This window comes from Lepus europaeus, chromosome 12 (genome assembly GCF_033115175.1).
Source record: "Lepus europaeus isolate LE1 chromosome 12, mLepTim1.pri, whole genome shotgun sequence".
Lineage (NCBI taxonomy): Eukaryota > Metazoa > Chordata > Mammalia > Lagomorpha > Leporidae > Lepus > Lepus europaeus.
In genome coordinates, this window is record NC_084838.1 from 25,695,215 (window position 1) to 25,713,795 (window position 18,581).

Consider the following 18,581-nt stretch of genomic DNA (forward strand, 5'->3'; position numbering starts at 1 on the left):
TTCCCACCCACGCACCCACCCTTCTTCCTCCTTCCTCTCTTTTTACAATGATCTACTTTGAATTTACTATGTACTCATAAGATTAACCTTACACTAAATAAAGGGTTCAACAAATAGTGAGAAGAAAATAACACTATTCCTCAACAGTAAAGACAAGGGCTGTAAATAATTATTGAATCTCAAAATGTCAAAATGTCAATTGATATTACATTTTTGGTACTCTATTTATTACCACAGATCAGGGAAAACATATGATATTTGTCTTTTGGGGGCTGGCTTATTTCACTAAGTACAATGGTTTCCAATTGCATCCATTTTGTTGCAAAAGAAAGGATTTCATTCATAAATATAGCTGAGTAGTATTCCACAGTATACATATACCACAATTTCTTTATCATCAGTTGATGGAAATCAAGGTTGATTCCATATCTTAGCTATTGTGAATTGAGCTGTGATAGGGATAGGGAAATATTCTGGGAGCTTCCCTGATGCCTAGTGATTTTGAGCATTTTCTCATGGTCTGTTGGCCATTTGAATTTCCTCTTTTGAAAAATGCTTGTTCAAGTCCTTTGCCCATTTCTTAACTAGCTTATTTGTTTTGTTATTGTTGAGTTTCTTGAGCTCTTTATAGATTCTGGATATTAATCCTTTATCAGTCACATAGTTTATAAATATTTTCTTCCATTCTGTTGGTTGTCTTTTCATTTTGTTGAGTGTTTCCTTTGCAGTGCAGAAGCTTCTCAGCTTGATGTAATCCCAGTTGTCTATGTTGGATCTGCTTACCTGTGCTTCTAGAGTCTTTTCCAAGAAGTTCTTGCCTATGCCAATGTCTTACAGAGTTTTCACAATGTTCTCCACTAGTAATTTGATGGTATCAGGTGGTACATTTAGATTCTTGATCCATTTTGAGTTGATTTTTGTGTAGAGTGTTAGGTAAGGGTATTGTTTCACTTGGAGATCTAATTTTCCCAGGATCATTTGTTGAAGAGACTGTTCTTTCTCCAGGGATTGATTTTAGCTCCTTTGTCAAAGATTAGTTTGTTGTAGATACATGGATTGATTTTTGGAGTTTCTATTCTGTTCCATTGGTCTCCTAGTCTATTTTTTGTGCCAGTAACCAGGATGTTTTGGTTATAACTTCTCTGTATGTCTTGAAATTTCATATTGTGATGCATCCAGCCTTGTTTTTGTTGTTTAAGATCACTTTAGCTATCTTTTGCTTCCTTTTGAATTTTAGCATTGTTTTGTCTATATCTGAGTAGAATGTCATTGGTATTGTGATCACATTGAATCTGTAAATTGCTTTCAGTAATATGAACATTTTGATGATATTGATTCTTCCTATACATGAACATGGAAGACTTCCATGTTTTTATGTGTGTTTTTCTATTTATTTCTTTAATGTTTTGTAATTTTTATCATAGAGATCTTTCACACCCTGGTTAAATTTATTCTCAAGTATATATTTTTTGTAGCTATTGTGAATGGGATTGATTTTAGAAGTCCTTTCTCAGCCATGGTGTTGTCTGTGTATACAGAGGCTATTGATTTTTGTGTATTAGTTTTATACCCTGACACTTTACCAAAATCTTTTATGAGATTCAGTAGTCTCTTAGTGGAGTCTTTTTGATTCCCCAATATAAAGAATCATGTCATCTAAAATAGGGATAATTTGACTTCCTTCTTCCTGATGTGTATCCCTTTGATTTCTTTTTCTTGCCTAATGGCTATGGATAAACCTTACAGGACTATATTTAATAGCAGTGCTGAAAACGGGAATCCTTGTATGGTTCTGGATCTTAATGGAAATGTTTGCAACTTTTCCCTGTTCAGTGAGATGCTATCTGTGGGTTTGTTATAAATTACCTTCATTGTGTTGAGGAACATTCCTTCTATACCCAGTTTATTTAAGGTTTTTAATAATGAAAAGATGTTGTATTTTATCAACTTCTTTCTTTGCATCGATTGAAGTAATCACATGGCTTTTATTTTCAGTTTGTTAATGGGATGTATCTCATTTAATGATTTCCAAATGTGGAACCATCCCTGCATACTAGGGATAAATCCCACTTAGTCCAAGTGAATGATCTTTCTGATGTGTTGTTGGACTCAATGAACTAGTATTTTGTTGATTATTTTTGCATCTGTGTTCATCAGAGATGCTTGTCTATAGTTCTCTTTCTCTGTTGTACCTTTTTTCTGGCTTTGAAATTAAGGTCTTGCTGACCTCATAGAAAGGGTTTTTGCAGGATTCCTTCTCTTTTCAGTTGTTTTGAATAGCTTAAAAAGAATTGAAATTAGTTTTTCTTTAAAAGTCTGGTAGAATTCAGCAGTGAAGCCATATGGTCTTGGGCTTTTATTTGTTGGGAGAGTCTTTAATACTGATTCAATCTCCTTGTTGGTTATTGATCTGTTTATGTTTTCTGTGTCTTCATGACTCAATTTTGATAGGTTGTATATGTCTAGGAATCTATCCATCTCTTCTAGATTTTCCAATTTGTTGGAATATGGCTGTTTTTAGTAGTTCCTGATGATTCTTTTTACTTTTGTAGTATCCGTTGTTATATCTCCTTTTTTATCTCTGATTTTATTGATTTGGGTCTTCCCCTCCTTCTATTCTTTGGTTAGTTGGGCCAATGTTGTATCAATTTTGTTTATTTTTTCAAGAAACCAACTCTTCATTTCACCAATTATTTGTATTTTTTTTGTAGTTTCAATTGGTTTATTTCTTCTCTAAGGGAAATCAAAATTTCTGGAAATGGATGAAGATGACAGTACAATGTATCAAAACTCATGTGATACAACCAAAGCAGTGTTAAGAGGGAAGCTTATAGTAATTGGTGACTACATCAAGAAATTGCAAAGGCATCAAATATAAGAGCTATCAGTGCATCTCAGTGACCTAGAAAAAACAACAGCAAACCAAACCCCAAATTAGTAGGAGGAAAAATCATTAAAACTAGAGAAAAAAAATTGAAACAAAAATGCAAAAGAACAGTGAAATGAAGAGATGTTTTTTTGAAAAAATAAAATTAGTAGGAGTAAAGAAATAATTGAATTAGAGATAAACAGTTTATTTTCTTGTCTTTTTAATTAAGTAGGCAAGGCCAGTATTGCTAATTCTATTATATATTGGAGAAAATAGTGGTTCATAGAAATTTTTTAAAGATATTTATTTATTTGATAAGTAGAATTACAGAAGGAGAGACAGAGAGAAAGCTCTTCTATAAGGTGGTTCGCTCCCCAAGTGGTTGCAATAGTTGGAGCTGGGCCAATCTGAATACAGAAGTAAGGAGGTTCTTCTGGGTCTCCCACATGGGTGCAGGGGCCCAATCACTTGTACCATCATCTACTGCCTTCCCAGGTCATAGCAGAGAACTGGATTGGAAGAAGAGCACCCAGGACATGAACTGGCACCCATATGGGATGCTTGTGCGGCATGGGGAGGTTTAGCCTACTATGCCACAGTGCTGTCCCTGGTTCATAGAGTTTTAAGGGCACCCAATGGTAAGGATCCAGAATGGATTTGAACTTATGAGTAGCTCATTAATGTTCATCTCCTTTGCAAGTATATTTCTGGAACTTGATTACACTACTGAGCAGATTCTAGTAAGGCTTGGAGAAATTTGAAATTAACAATATCTTTAAAAATATTGGAATAGTCTTGCTAGAAAGATTTCTTTATTTGAAAGTCAACGTTATCGGGATGGGGGCAGGGATACAGGCATACAGAGATCTTCTATTCATTGATTCATTCCCCAGATGGCAGCAACAACTAGGGATGGGCCTGGCTGAAGTTAGCTACCAGGTCTCCCAGGTAGTTCAAGCGCTCGGGTCATTCTCTGCTGCTTTCTTAGGTACATTAGCAGGGATCTGGATTTGAAATGGAGAAGCTGGGACTCAGCTGGCACCCATATGGAAAGCTGGCATTGACTAAACCCAGTATGCCACAATGCCAGCCCCATGGAATAGTCTGATTTATAGAACATTGTGAAGATGGTACAGAGAATTCCTATATACTTCTCAGTTTCCCCAATTATTATTATCATACATCATGGTTATACACTTATTACAACCAACAATCCAACATTAAGACAATATTATTAACAATTACGTTATTACTATTAACTCTATATTATATTTGTATCTCACTAGTTTTTCCCCAGTATCTTTGTTCCTTTTCCTGGATCACAGCTAGGATCCCCTGTTATCTTTTTCATGTCTCTCTAGCCACTTATAGTCTGGGACCATTTCTCAGATTTCCCTGTTTTTTGATGATCTTGATGGTTTTGAAGGGTGTTAGTCAAATACAATATCCCTTGGGACTGTCTGGTATATTTCTCCTAGTTAGACTAGGGTATTTTAAGGAAGAAGACCACAGATGTGAAAGGCCATTCTCATCACATTGCATCAAAGGTTTATGAAAACAACAATACACTATCAGTAGCCATTTTAAAACTTGATTAGATTTACAAGGTAGCATTCATCAGGCTTCACCATTATAATTACTTCCTCCAACCCAGCCACTCTCTCTATGTTCTTTATCCTTAAGAGCAAATAATTAAATGCAGTTCCTATTCAAGGAGTGGGTAGAAGTTAAGCTCCACCTCCTAGAGAATGATTTTAATTAGGTTATTTAACATACCATAAAATTATGTTCTAATAATTTGTTTCTAACACATCTAAATAGCATTTTCTGGTGCTTCAAATTAGGTACTAGCCAACTTTGTTAATTCACCCAGGGCAATCTTCAGAGAACAAAAAGCTGAGTTTCTGAACATCTGAACAATTCCCATAAGTCTCTGTGTATTTTACCTACACAATACACTTAATAATCTACCTTGTAAATGTACTAGATTTTAAATGTGAATATGTGTTTTATGTACTTAAAATTTATCATGACAAAGACATTGCTCTTGGTGATTTTAAGAAACTTTCAGCACTGGTACTAACTTTTACAGCATTGCATCCATTACCTTAGGTAATTAGAGCTGGGGATATTTTGATCAGTTATGCAGTTTTCATTTCCTATAAGGCCTGTCCTTCAAGGATCAGCCAGTCAGGAGCAGCAGTTTTCTATATGCACTGTCAAAAACAAGTAAGGACAATTTAGAGAGAATAAGTAATCAGGTTTTTGTGTTTGACATTTGTGAATCAATAGCACAAACAAATTTTGAAAACTTGACTTTCAATCGCGAGAGATAGGTGCTGGAGAGGGAAAAAGAATGGTGCTTAATTTGTTTATTTTCTCAAACTTGACTTAAAATATGAGAAGTTAAAGCCTGGAGGCTTTAAATCATCAAGTTTTTGTGGACTGGGATAGCGTTTTTCTGTCCCAATGGAAACAAATATTTGAACAATGGATGGGAAGAAAAGAATTAGAGAAGGCAAAACTATCTTGCTTGCTGATGGATGATGAGAAGGCACCCCTTACCCATTTACTTGACTGAATTATTTTTGGGGAATCAAGAGGTAGTGGAGTTGATTGTCACTGAATACTTGATTTTAATAGTTCCTAGGTAAATTTCTAGGAATCCTAGATGAGAATGGCCCATTGCTTTTCTTCCCAAAGTGAAATCTGGAGATTGAAAAGATCTTTGGGATATTTGGCTTTCAAGCCAACAGATGAGAATTCCAGTAACAATATCTGGGTGGTAGAAACTGAGGATGGTCTTATAGTGTATCATATAGCCCAAAGCAATGGAGGATATATCATTTGTTTTAAGCAAATTGGTTTTATTGTGTACTTTGATGTAATTGTTTTCATTTTTGGGTGCTCACATTATGTAAAGACTTGAGGATAAGAATAGGTTTTATAGTCTGTGTCAAATATGAAAAAATGGCCATATTTTCAAATATTGCTTCTGTTCCTCCTATATTAGAAACTTTTTTTTTTATTAAACTTTTATTTAATGAATATAAATTTCCAAAGTATAGCTCATGGGTTACAATGGCTTCCCCCCTCCCATAGCTTCCCTCCCGCCCGCAAACTTTTTTAAAATTTCTTTGACAGGCAGAGTGGACAGTGAGAGAGAGAGAGAGACAGAGAGAAAGGTCTTCCTTTTGCCGGCATGCTGAGGCCGGTGCACCGCGCTGATCCGAAGCCATGAGCCAGGTGCATCTCCTGGTCTCCCATGCGGGTGCAGGACCCAAGGACCTGGGCCATCCTCCACTGTACTCCCTGGCCACAGCAGAGAGCTGGCCTGGAAGAGGGGCAACTGGGACTAGGACCCAGGGTGCCAGTGCCGCAGGTGGAGGATTAGCCTATTGAGCCACGGCACTGAGACTTTTAATCAATCATGTATTATACTACTTGAAGTTGTCCCATATACTACTGATTTCTGTTCATTTAATTCCAGTATTTTACCCCTCTGTCTCATTTTAGATAGTTTCTATTGACATGGCTCTAGTTTCATTTGTATTTTCTTCTGCCATGTGCAGTCTACTATTGATCCCATCCAGTGTACTTTTCATCTCTGGCATTGTTGTCTTCATTTTTGGAAGTTGTTTGGGAATATATATCTTCCCATCTCCTTCCAAGTAACCACACATAATATTCAATTTTTCTTCAAGCTTCTTAAACATGTATCTGTTTAAGGTTGGGCATTTGATGCAGTGGTTGTCAGTTGAGATGTCCACAATGAATTTTTTTTAAGCTTTTCTTTAGTGAAAGCAAACACAATGAATGTTGGTGTCCAGCTTTGCTTCTGATCCAGTGTCCTGCTAATGTTCAAAATGTGGGGTAGGAGATAAGGGCTCAATTACTTTGGTCACTGCCAGCCATGTGAGAGACCCAGACTGAGTTCTAGGTTCTTGGTTTTAGGCTGGTCCAGTCTGGCTATTGCAAGCATTTGGAGAGTGAATCAGTTATTCTAGGTATTATGGTATCCAAGACCTTGAATTTTTGGGTTGTTTGTTTATTTCAGTGGTAAGCATGCTAGCAAAGTCTGATAAAGAGAAATAATAAAGAGAGTACACCTATAGGATGTGGGCATCTCATTAAAAAACTTAGGGCTCAATCTGCATTTAGACTGGAGTTTTTATGGATGTTGGATGTGGGCCCTCTTTCTCCATCCCCTATACTCTTTCTGGAATATTGCTGAGTGGAGGGTTTTCTGGATGTAGAAGCCCTTCCAGAACTTCATAATAGCCTCCTTGATGAAGGGCAGATGAGATTCCCCTATGTATCCCCCAGGGAGAGGGCTGGGACCCACCCAATCAGGTTCTTGAACAATGGAAAACTATTGATATATAAATGCTGGTGATGGCTTGCTTCCCTTTTCCATTACAAAGAAATTCCCGTTTTTCTTTTGCCCCTTATATACATATATACTCATGTCTACATAACTACCTTAACATTTCCTCCCTCAAGAGAAGTAACCCATAATCTTATGGGGGGATAACATGGATGAAGGTCCATCTTCTATATTTTTTTCAGAGCTGACCTTTGGGTATAGAGCTGTTTATGGGTATCTTCTCTTGCTATCTGCAGGACCCTGTTCTAAGTGATGAAGAAAACAAATGGGACTGCCACTTTGTCCCACAGGCAACCCTCAGTGATGCTAGGGCTTCTGGCATCATTAACTATGGCTCTAGGACTGTGTGATGTCGACCTCAGGTCTTGCTGGGAGAGTGCAACTGGTGCTGCAGCTTATAACAGCAACAGCCCTAGTCCTAGGACTGGAAGATGTGAACTGAACTCTGCTCCAGTCCTAATGGGTGACTACAAGATATACATGAGATTTTTCTCTGAGAGGTATAGGTCTGGAGAAGTGGAATGCAGGCAGTTTCATTCCTAGATCCCACCAGGTATACTCCAGTGGATTTTTGGAAATATTACTGATTGTTGCAGTCCTGGTATTATAGGATAGAGTGGTATAGTTGTTACCCAAATCTCCCAGGGTGGGAGACAGGTTTTGGAGATAAAGCTAGCCACTTGCCTCAAGCAGAGTGATGCAGATAGAGCACTCCAGATACCACAAGTGAGTGAATTAGTCCAGGGATTATAATACCAACATCAATACTCCCAGTTCTGAAAGGCACAGATGCGACTGGCCCCGGTTTTCACAAGGCATGCCAGGATGTTGCTAGGATTTGTGGACAGGGCTCCATGATCTAAGAGGTGCAGAGGGAACCTCTTCAGGTTGGGGTCAGGTTTTTTATGGGCTGCTGCTGTTACTAGTCCCAAAAAGCTCAGAGGAATAGCCTCTTCCCCAGATTGCCTTTAGTGAGTGAGCACAGGTATGGGGTTTATGCCTCAAACTCCCACAGTCACAGGATGCAGGGGATCTGCTCCCCGCGGTACAAGTTGCCCTGACTCTGGCTCCGGTCACTTACGGTAGCAGAAGAATAGAAATCTGAACAGCTGAGTCCAATGTTCTGCAGAGGTGTGGCAGAGGAGAGGGGGGCAATATAGCTTCTGGGAGCCAAGCAGTCATTCGGGGTCCAATGAACTTCCCAGGCTCCAGTTAAAGTCAGTGGGAATTGTGGAATTCTTCCTCAGCTGAAGCTTCTGGTGGTGGCACATGTGGCCACTTCTTCCTACCTTGATTTGGGAAAATGGTGACTCCTAGTTTGCAGCTGGCTGGGCCACGTGGCTGGCCTCAGCAGACTGTCCTCTTTCCTCACTATCCCATGGAGTCTCTGTTCTGTTCCGTCACTTCTCCACTGAAAATGTTTGTCAGTCTGCTGGAAACATAGTTTTGTTTTTCTTGTATCCTGCAATTTAAGTCCATGTGGCGTCCGACTCTTCAAGCATTTTGGAGAGTGAATCAAGGGATGGTGGGTTCTTAGCTATGACTTCTATTCTTTGTGCTATTTCTTGGTCAGTTTAGATTAATTGATTTTTCTCTTTATCATTGATTATATTTTTTTCTTTTTTTTAATCCTTGCCTCCCTGCTATTTTTTATACCATATAAATATATTTTATTTCCCTAAATATATATTGAGAGTTTGTTTGGATATATAATTAATTTCTTTGGAAGTAGCTTAATCCCTTTGAGCATTACTTTTAATTTTGTTGATTTGGGACAGACTGGGACTAATTTTTCCCAACTACTGAGGCAAAACATTTTTTTGTATTATTACAGTTTGCTTCCAGATGATACTGTGAGGAGTCATGGGTTAATAGGCAGTCTGGAAATGGAGGGTGGAAAATGTTCCCCCCAAAATGTTATCCTTAGTGAGATCAGAAGTGCCTGCCTGCCCACTCCTTGGGAGCTTCCAATCTTATGAGAATAGCAAGGGTGTGGTGGCTCCACCCTTCTGAGCTCCCAGTTTATTGTGAAAACAAATTAGATATCCCATCCTTATGATGGCTCTTTTGTTTTATCATGAGATAGCCAGACAGGATAAAGGATTGTAAATCAGGTATTTTGTTGGGTTTATTCCCACCTTATTGACAGTTTCTTCCTCAAAATTGTACTTAATGTCAATTGTTAAATCAACAACAGGAGTCACTGTGCACTTGCTCCCCATGTAGGACCTCTGTCCTTAGTGAGTTGTACTATGAGAATTAACGAAAAAACTAGTCTTCAAACAGCACTTTATACTTTGTGTATCTGTGTGGGTGCAAACTGTTGAAATATTTACTTAGTATAGAGTTGATCTTCTGTATATAAAGATAATTAAAAATGAATCTTAATGAAGAATGAGATGGGAGAGGGAGTAGGAGGTAGGATAGGGAGTAGAGCTGGGGGTAGGAGGGTGGGTATGGGGGGAAGAACTGCTATATTCCAAAAATCTGTACCTTTGAAACCTATATTTATTAAATAGAAGATTTTTTAAAATTGTACTTAAAAACTCCAATGTCATGGGGTCCTTGGGTTTTGCTTCTCTTGTAGCCCCCCTCCATGCCACTCTGGCTAGAGGTCATTGACTCTAATAAATATTGCTTTTAAACCTTTAAATCTCACTTTTCTCTTTGCTTTGTCCACTTGGAGATTCTTCTTCCATGTGACACAAAGAACCAAGGTAACAGTGATTTCTCCACTGCTGTTTTCCCATAATACTGGGTAAAGTAGGGCTATTTTATTGAATATGTCTCTCTGAGTCTGAGCCCAGTTTCTAGACACCAACTTCCATGGATTCTTGAAGATTAAAATTACATTTTTCTGGCCTGAATATACTTCCATTGTTCATCTCTATGAACTAGAATCAACACTGATCACACTGAAAACTGTCTGATTCCTTATCTTCCTGCCCTACTGAATTATGGGCTCTTCCAAGTAGAATATGAGGTTTTATGCTTCCTTATTCCCCTTATAATGTAAATCACACTGATCAAATGAACAGAGAAGCACTTAGTTCCTTGGCAAAACCTTTTGATATCCTTAGACTCCTCAGAAGATTTCCTCATACTCCATTTAGTTATCTCTCTGGGTTGACTCTCATTTGTTTTATTTTTTATCAGGCATTTAGTCATCAGATTGCTCTGTGTATTATCTTCTGTGATAATCTCCATATTTAAATGCCAAAAGGTGACTGAATTTCTGAATGGTTTATAAGATTTAAAAAGAGCTACCATTTCCTCAGTCAGGGTCAGACATTTCCTTCTTTGTGCAGCCTCCTTGATCTCTGTTTCTTTTTCTCTCTATGCTTTTAGAACCTCTTAGAAATGTGTTTATTACAGTGACTGTAGGATACAGTCCTAGGTTAAAGACTATATGCCAGAATTTTCTACCTGCATAGATTGGATGACCCACTTGATATATCTTGACACCCTATTGTACCATGGACCTCTCAGACACATCAACTTTTTTTTTATTTTTTAAAAGATTTTTATTTATTTATTTGACAGGTAGAGTTACAGACAGTGAGAGAGAGCGAGAGAGACAGAGAGAAAGGTCTTCCTTCCCTTGGTTCACTCCCCAAATGGCTGCAACAGCCAGAGCTATGCTGATCCGAAGCCAGGAGCCAGGTGCCTCCTCCTGGTCTCCCATGTGGGTGCAGGGGCCCAAGCACTTGGGCCATCCTCCATCTGCCTTCCTGGGCCACAGCAGAGAGCTGGACTGGAAGAGGAGCAACCAGGACTAGAACTGGCGCCCATATGGGATGCCAGCGCCACAGGCAGAGGATTAACCTAGTACCTAGTGTACCATGGCGCCAGCCACAACACATCAACCTGGTTTTTTTTTTTTTTGGACAGGCAAAGTGGGCAGTGAGAGAGAGAGAGAGACAGAGAGAAAGGTCTTCCTTTTGCTGTTGGTTCACCCTCCAATGGCTGCCGCAGCCGGCATGCTGCGGCCAACGCATCATGCTGACCTGAAGCCAGGAGCCAGGTGCTCCTCCTGGTCTCCCATGTGGGTGCAGGGCCCAAGGACTTGGGCCATCCTCCACTGCACTCCCAGGCCACAGCAGAGAGCTGGACTGGAAGAGGAGCAACTGGGACAGAATCTGGTGCCCTGACCAGGACTAGAACCTGGGGTGCCGGTGCCATAGGTGGAGGATTAGCCTATTGAGCCGTGGCGCTGGCAACACATCAACTTTTGATCACCGTGTACCTTCAATTTTGTTTTAATTTGGAGTATATGCAAATTCAGGACAGTGGTGCAGAGAAAAATAGAGTATCATCAAAGTATGTTTTTGAGTTTATCATAACATTCATCACAATTTGCATCATGGACATATGACAGAGGACAATTCAAATAGTAAAAATTCTCAAGGAGTGCTAAAGGGTGAAACATAAGAAAATATAGTAAGTGTAGTTGTAATTTAATTCCTTCAGAATGTCTGCAAATTTTACCACCAAAATGTACTGGTGCAAAAAGTCTACAAAGCATTGTAATGGCTGCCCTACTGGTAGACAGAGATTAGATAATTAATCTTTGCATTCCAATAGAACTCAGCCCAGTGCCTTGAAGAGAATAAATGTTCATATGATGTGCAAAATTTTTAAAAATGATTTATTTATTTATTTTGAAAGTCAAAGAGTGATGGAGAGAGGGAGGGATCTTCCATTTGCTGATTCACTCCCTAGATGGCCACTATTGCCATGCTTGGGCCAGATCAAAGCTAGGAGCCAGGAGCTTCATCTGGATATCCCATATGGGTATAAGGACCTAAACTGCTTTTCCATTACCAGGCCATTTCTAGTGTGCTGAATGGGAAGTGGAGCAGCTGGGACATGAACTGGTGCCCATAATGGATGCCAGAGTTGCAGGCAGCAGCTTTATTTGCTACACCAAGACATTGGCCCTGAACATGATGTTTTATTACTAGAATTATAAGTAAGCATAACAGTAGGATAGACAGATAGGGATTCGGATAGCTTTCAGTGTAATCAGTATTCTTATAAAACAAAGGCGTTGCTAGCTTTACTTAGAAAAGTCTTTATGGCTTCCTTTGTTCTGGACCTCTATGTCTGGTTACATATGTCTAGAAGAACAGGAGATGTAGAAATAGCAAGAGCGTAATCTTTGCAAAGTAATAGTCTAGTTTGTCGAGAAAGAAGTAGAGAAATATTACTGAAGGAGAGAATACACCGCCTGGGGTGGATGACACCAGGCTAGTAGCTTGGGACTGAATTTTCAAGGCCCTGTCTATCTACCATGTTGGCACTTAGTTTTGCTGGCTTAAAGCAATGCCACGGATTTCCAGCAGAGGAGTGACATAATCAGATCTACATTCTAGAAAGACCATTCTGAAATGATGCTTTGGAGGCAGGGAAGCTGAATAGGAGAATCTTGCATGAGTTCCATGAGGACATGATGTGGGTGTGAATTTACCATTAATCAAAGTCTGTTGAATTTACCTACACTGTCATTTGCTTGATAAAATGCCCTGCTCTTGCTATGCATTATAAATACAATCAAATAACCTCGATTTCTTAGATCAATACAGCACGAGAAAAGTGAGGGCCACAACAAATGTTTACTTGAGATGCAAAGCCGGGGAAATGCCAGGAAATGATGTAGACAGTGATGCCCACCTCATCAGGAATCCAGACATGAGCCCTGCAGAGCAGCAGGATCTGGTGCCATCAGAAGGACAAGTTCATATTTGCATGTCCCCCTCTGCTTCCTGATCCCTGTTCCTCATGTTGATTCTGCCATCTGCAACATGCACAGACACACAAAGCTAACCAGAGGAATTATCTAATAACATAGTCATGCTTTTAGCAATCCACATTAACCTTATTTGACAAACTGTCAGGGTACAGGGACAAAGAGAGATCTTTATATTACAAGTTTAAATGTTAAAATCTGTCATAAACCATTCAGTTATACTTCACAGAAAGACAAATGTATTTGGTGAACAATAAAGTCAAGTTAAAACAAGAAAAAGGGCATGTTCTTCTCTTTGGTAAATGCTGCTGTGCCAACTGTAAATGTTCCATGATTTTCAAGGCCAATGTACAAGGCTAGGTTCTTAAAAGGCCAAGAGCTGTATGCAAGTCCTCTCTGGGTAGACAAACAAGACTTGGGCAGTTAATGGGTGTCAGCGGGTGGTGTGGTAATGGCTGTGAACATGACTTAAAGTCATGGGTTGAGCGACTCTAAGGCTGGTCCTGTCTACATGTGGCAGGAATAGGAATAGCAAGTCATCAAAACGGACCAAAGGATGCCCAGCTGAGGGGAGGCACCTGAGGCCAGGTTCAGCCCCAACCCTACCTCCACTGAGACCTCAGCAAATTCACTTCAGCCACCGGGGGGTTATTGTCTCCATCAGGGAAATGAATGTTGGGTTAGATCATCTCTAAATTTCTTTTCACTCTTGATAAGCCTTTTACTCCAAGATACCTAATCTGCAGAGAGTTACTAACATGCTATCTGTAATAATAGGGCTCAATTTCTTTCTCTGTAAAACAGGCATAATTCAACCCACTTTACAAAGATAACTTGAAGATTACATCGCAAGTGAGATCATGTGTGAAAGGGCTTAGTACAAAACCTGTCAAATTACAGATTCTCAGCAAATCCAAGTGTCCTTTATTAGATCTACAATCAATTAAAAATGTTTATTGGCCAGGTACAATTCAAGCAGATATGTACATTATAATGAATAAAATATGTTGCTGCCTTCGTGTGTTTTCAGTAAACTAATGAATACATCTGAATACAGTGTTTTCTTCCATTCCCTTTTCCCTGGCCCCCTGACCCCCACTTTTACGTTATTCCATTGCTCTCAGTAACCATTAACTAGTTGGTTGGTCTTAAACCCCAGTGACAGATTGAAGGGCTGAAAGATATGGTGCATGTGATAGAATGTTTTCACTCTGGGCCATTTTTGGAACTTTCCTCATCATAATACCTGGAAAGGGTGTGGACAAATGAGCACAAATTGTGGAAAGGGTGAAAGTAGAGTTATTCAAAGTAAGTAGATGTGGTTGTACTTCAGGATTCTCTGCATCTTAGGATGTTGATAAGACTATATTGATCTCTTTAGACAAAATACCTGAGAAGTCAGACACATTGAGGTATGTGTAAAGAAAACTCCAAATTTATGACTGTAGAAACAACCTATATTTACTTCATACCATCTGGAATATCTGGGGCAGGTCAGCAACTCATTGGCTTCCCAAAGGTGAGTCCTATATGACTTCTGCCCTCAACAACTCATATTTTCCTGAAGGAGGCACATGAATCTTAATATACTGTGCTAAGTACTTTGACAAATGTACAAATCCAGGAAGTTGCATGATGTAAAGCAAGATATTTTGATTTCATAGTTAGGATGCTGCCATTTTAATCCTACTGAGATAAAAGTTCTGAAATTAAACACTCTCTGTGGTATTAATTTTATTTTAGGTGGTAAAAAGACAGCTAAATATTTGGAATAGAGATGATCAACAGAAGTAAATATTGATAACAGTAAATATATGTACATTTAAAGGTACTATTGAATAAAAATTTTAAAAATGATTAAATTACCTCAATGAATTTATCTGTAAGATTTTACCCATTTTAGAAAATTGAGTTGGTAGAAATAAGTTCAACAACAATAAATCACAATGATGAAATTTATAATTTGTAAAATTTAATATAGGGAAAGGAATCTAATAGCTTAAAAGATGCTTTATTGTGATATGGAAAAGACCTTGTGCATACAATTTAAAAAATTAAATATTAAAATGAAAAAGTACATGTAGTTTCACTGTGCTATAAAGAATTTTGATCAAGGAATTCCTGTGGGATAGTGGTCTACCCATAGAAACACACTTTGGATGAGAATTCATCAGTGTTGTAGCCCATTAAAGGTAGACTTCGTCAGTCACAGAGTAGAGTAGAAAAGGCTCAAAAAGAACTTGAAGCATAACAGAAAATGTTCAGCACATGCATTGTCAGTCTTTAAGTTGTCAATAAAAGTCTTGTGTATGCAATTTAACCCAATTTGTTTTTGTGGACCCTAGAGTAATGAGTAGCATATTGCATGCAGTGGTTCGTTACTGGATAAAAGTTTTCTGAGTGAATAAAGAGTGGATAGTGTCTGCTAATACCAACTGATAGAGCCAAAAAGGGAGAGAACCATCCAACATGGGAAGTGGGAGACACAGCAGACTCATAGAATGGCAGATGTCCTAAATAACACTCCAGCCTCAGAATCAGCCCTTAAGGCATTCGGATCTGGCTCAAGAGCCCATGAGAGTATTGTAGGCATGGAAAGCCAAGATACCATGGAAAAGAAAAAAAAGAAGAAGACCTAAATGAAAGATCTCTGTTAGTGAGATCCCAGTGGAAAGAACGGGGCCATCAAAGAAGGAGGTACCTTTCTCTGAAGGGAGGAGAGAACTTCCATTTTGACTATGACCCTGTCTAAATAAGATCGAAGTAGGTGAACCCTAAAGGCTTCCATAGCCTCGGCAACTCATGACTAGAGCCTAGCGAGATTACTGACACCATAAACAAGAGTGTCAAATTGTCAAGTCAACAACAGGAGTCACTGTGTACTTACTTCTCATGTGAGATCTGTCCTTAATGTGTTGTCCAATGTGAAGTAATGCTATAACTAGTACTGAAACAATATTTTTACACCTTGTGTTTCTGTGTGGGTGCAAACTGATAAAATCTTTACTTAGTATATACTGAATCGATCTTCTGTATATAAAGATAATTGAAAATGAAAAAAAAATTTGGTGTTAAATTGGAAATTGCATAGAAAATTAATCAATTTTTAAAAAAAATATCATGTAGGATCTCTGTCCTTAATGTGCTGTACATTGTGATTTAATGCTATAACTAGTACTCAAACAGTATTTCTCACTTTGTGTTGCTATGTGAGGGCAAACTGTTGAAATCTTTACTTAATATATACTAAACTGATCTTCTGTATATAAAGAGAATTGAAAATGAATCTTGATGTGAATGGAAGGGGAGAGGGAGTGGGAAAGGGGAGGGTTGCGGGTGGAAGGGAAGTTATGGGGGGGGGGGGGAGAAGCCATTGTAATCCATAAGCTGTACTTTGGAAATTTATATTCATTAAATAAAAGTTTTAAAAAAAAGAGTGGATAAGGAAATGAAAACAAAAAGCGACATATTCCAGAGATCCTCCAAGCACCATGACTCTGCCTATGGACATTCACCCCTCCTATCCCTTTGTACCAGGCCAGTATGTTTTTCTGGTTGTCACTGGCATCAGCCTGATTTCCCCTGAGGCAGAGAACAAAGCTTTTCTGCATATGCTTACAGACAGCGCTCTGTAACTTAGCAGGCACTCGGAGAATGTTCACGAAATAAATAAATGACAGCATTTCATGTTAAGGATCATGTTACTTAGTCTAAGAAAGCTGAGATGTTTCCCTCATATTTCCTTTTCATCAGATTAGAATTTCGGATGACACTTAGGGTACGTGGTTTAGGGCTTCTAAATCCCTACAGAGTCAGGTTCTGAGTAGGAGATGTATCTTGTAAGGGTACTACCTACACCACTTAGGAAACTAGGAAACAGGGTGTCTACCAAAAGCTCTTCCCACTTCAAGGTTTCCCTGAAGAACCCTGGCTCCATTTGCTCTGTTCTTAGTAAATTTTGGACTCAGCTTTGACAGCAGCTTGGAGGCAGATAGCAACATTATTTTATGAGGTGATTTAGATATGATGAAAAAAAAAATCCTCAACTTGGCACAAACTGTGCAAGAGCTTTAGATTGAAAAATTGGGCCCTGGAGGAGGGCCTTTGGTTCAGTGGTTAGGATGCCTGGATTCTTCACTGGAGTGCCTGAGTTTTCAAATAAAAAAAATTTTTTTCTTTTTTTTTTTAAAAAAAGGCTTCAGGTAATTGATGATATAAAAAGAGACTGAGAAAAACAATGGCCGAGTGAGTGAGAAGATTCTGAACAGATCTTTCTTTATACGCTGAAGTTCTAAGGGCTCTTTATGGGGATGGAAACTAAATGGAATGGTCCACATTTGGAATCAGATGCAGCTTTTCAAATATACCCTTTACTTTTCTCACCTTATAGCATTCCCTCATTCTTTTCTCTCTCTCCAGATTTCCCATTCTGTCACTTGCCAATGATGGATGCCTACTTATATGTCAAGTCCCAGGTAAGCATCAAGGTCCTGAGTTCCCTGCTCCTCCCTCATTCAAGCCCTCCCTACACTTTACATTTTAAAAATATCAGACACAATAACAGTATCCAAATGTATTTAAATTTTTGGATATGTCTACCTATTTAATTCTGTGGTTATTGAGCAGGAAATAATCTCATATTAATCTTTTTGCCCCGACACTTACATAAAGGCCAGCAGCACACAGTAGACCCTTAAAAACATTTTGCAGCATACAATGAAAAACTCACAGAACTGAGACATTCTGGTGTGAAATGCAACTTATATAAGTAGAAGAAAGCTAATAATAAGATATATTCCAATATTGTCTGTAGATTAGATACAACACTAAGTAGAAATATGAGCAAATGCCAGCATTTAATGAGATTTCAGTTTACATCCATGCTGTAGTAAGCGAATATCGCCATTGCTTGCAGAATATACTGACTCCAGGATTACTTATTGCTGTTGGAATGCACATCATTAAATAGAAAGAGATTGGCTAGGGAAATGAGAGAAAAATGTGACTTTGTTGGTAAAACAGTATTTAATCTCTAAAATTTTATTGGAATATGTTTTATTCAATTAATTCTCATAGATAACCAACTAAATTGTACATTCACCTAGATGTGACATGACTATAAAATAAACAGGTCACCATCATCAAAAACCACACCACCCCTGTATTACCCCACAAAATTATGAGTCCAGGCCTGAGCTGTTCAATAGCTCTGTGTCTATTTTAATTTCAACACATTAAATAGAATTAACAATTCAGTTCCTCAGTGGCTTTAGCCTTATTGACAGTACTTTCTCTTCACAGAAAGTCATATTTGGTCAGCTCTGTTCTAGGTATTGAATGTTTCCCATTGAGGGAAGCTGAGATCATGGTCAATATTTTTCCCCATTATCTCAAGTCTTACTTATAACTTTGTGATATAGGTATCATATCCACTATTTTATAAACGTGTTTGTGAAGAACAGAATAACTGAAGGATGTTGTGTAGGTCCTGCAGATAGTATACACTAATAATTGAATCCAGATCTCCCTGCCTTTAGTTCCTGTCACTGAACTAAAATTGAGGTGAAACTCAACTC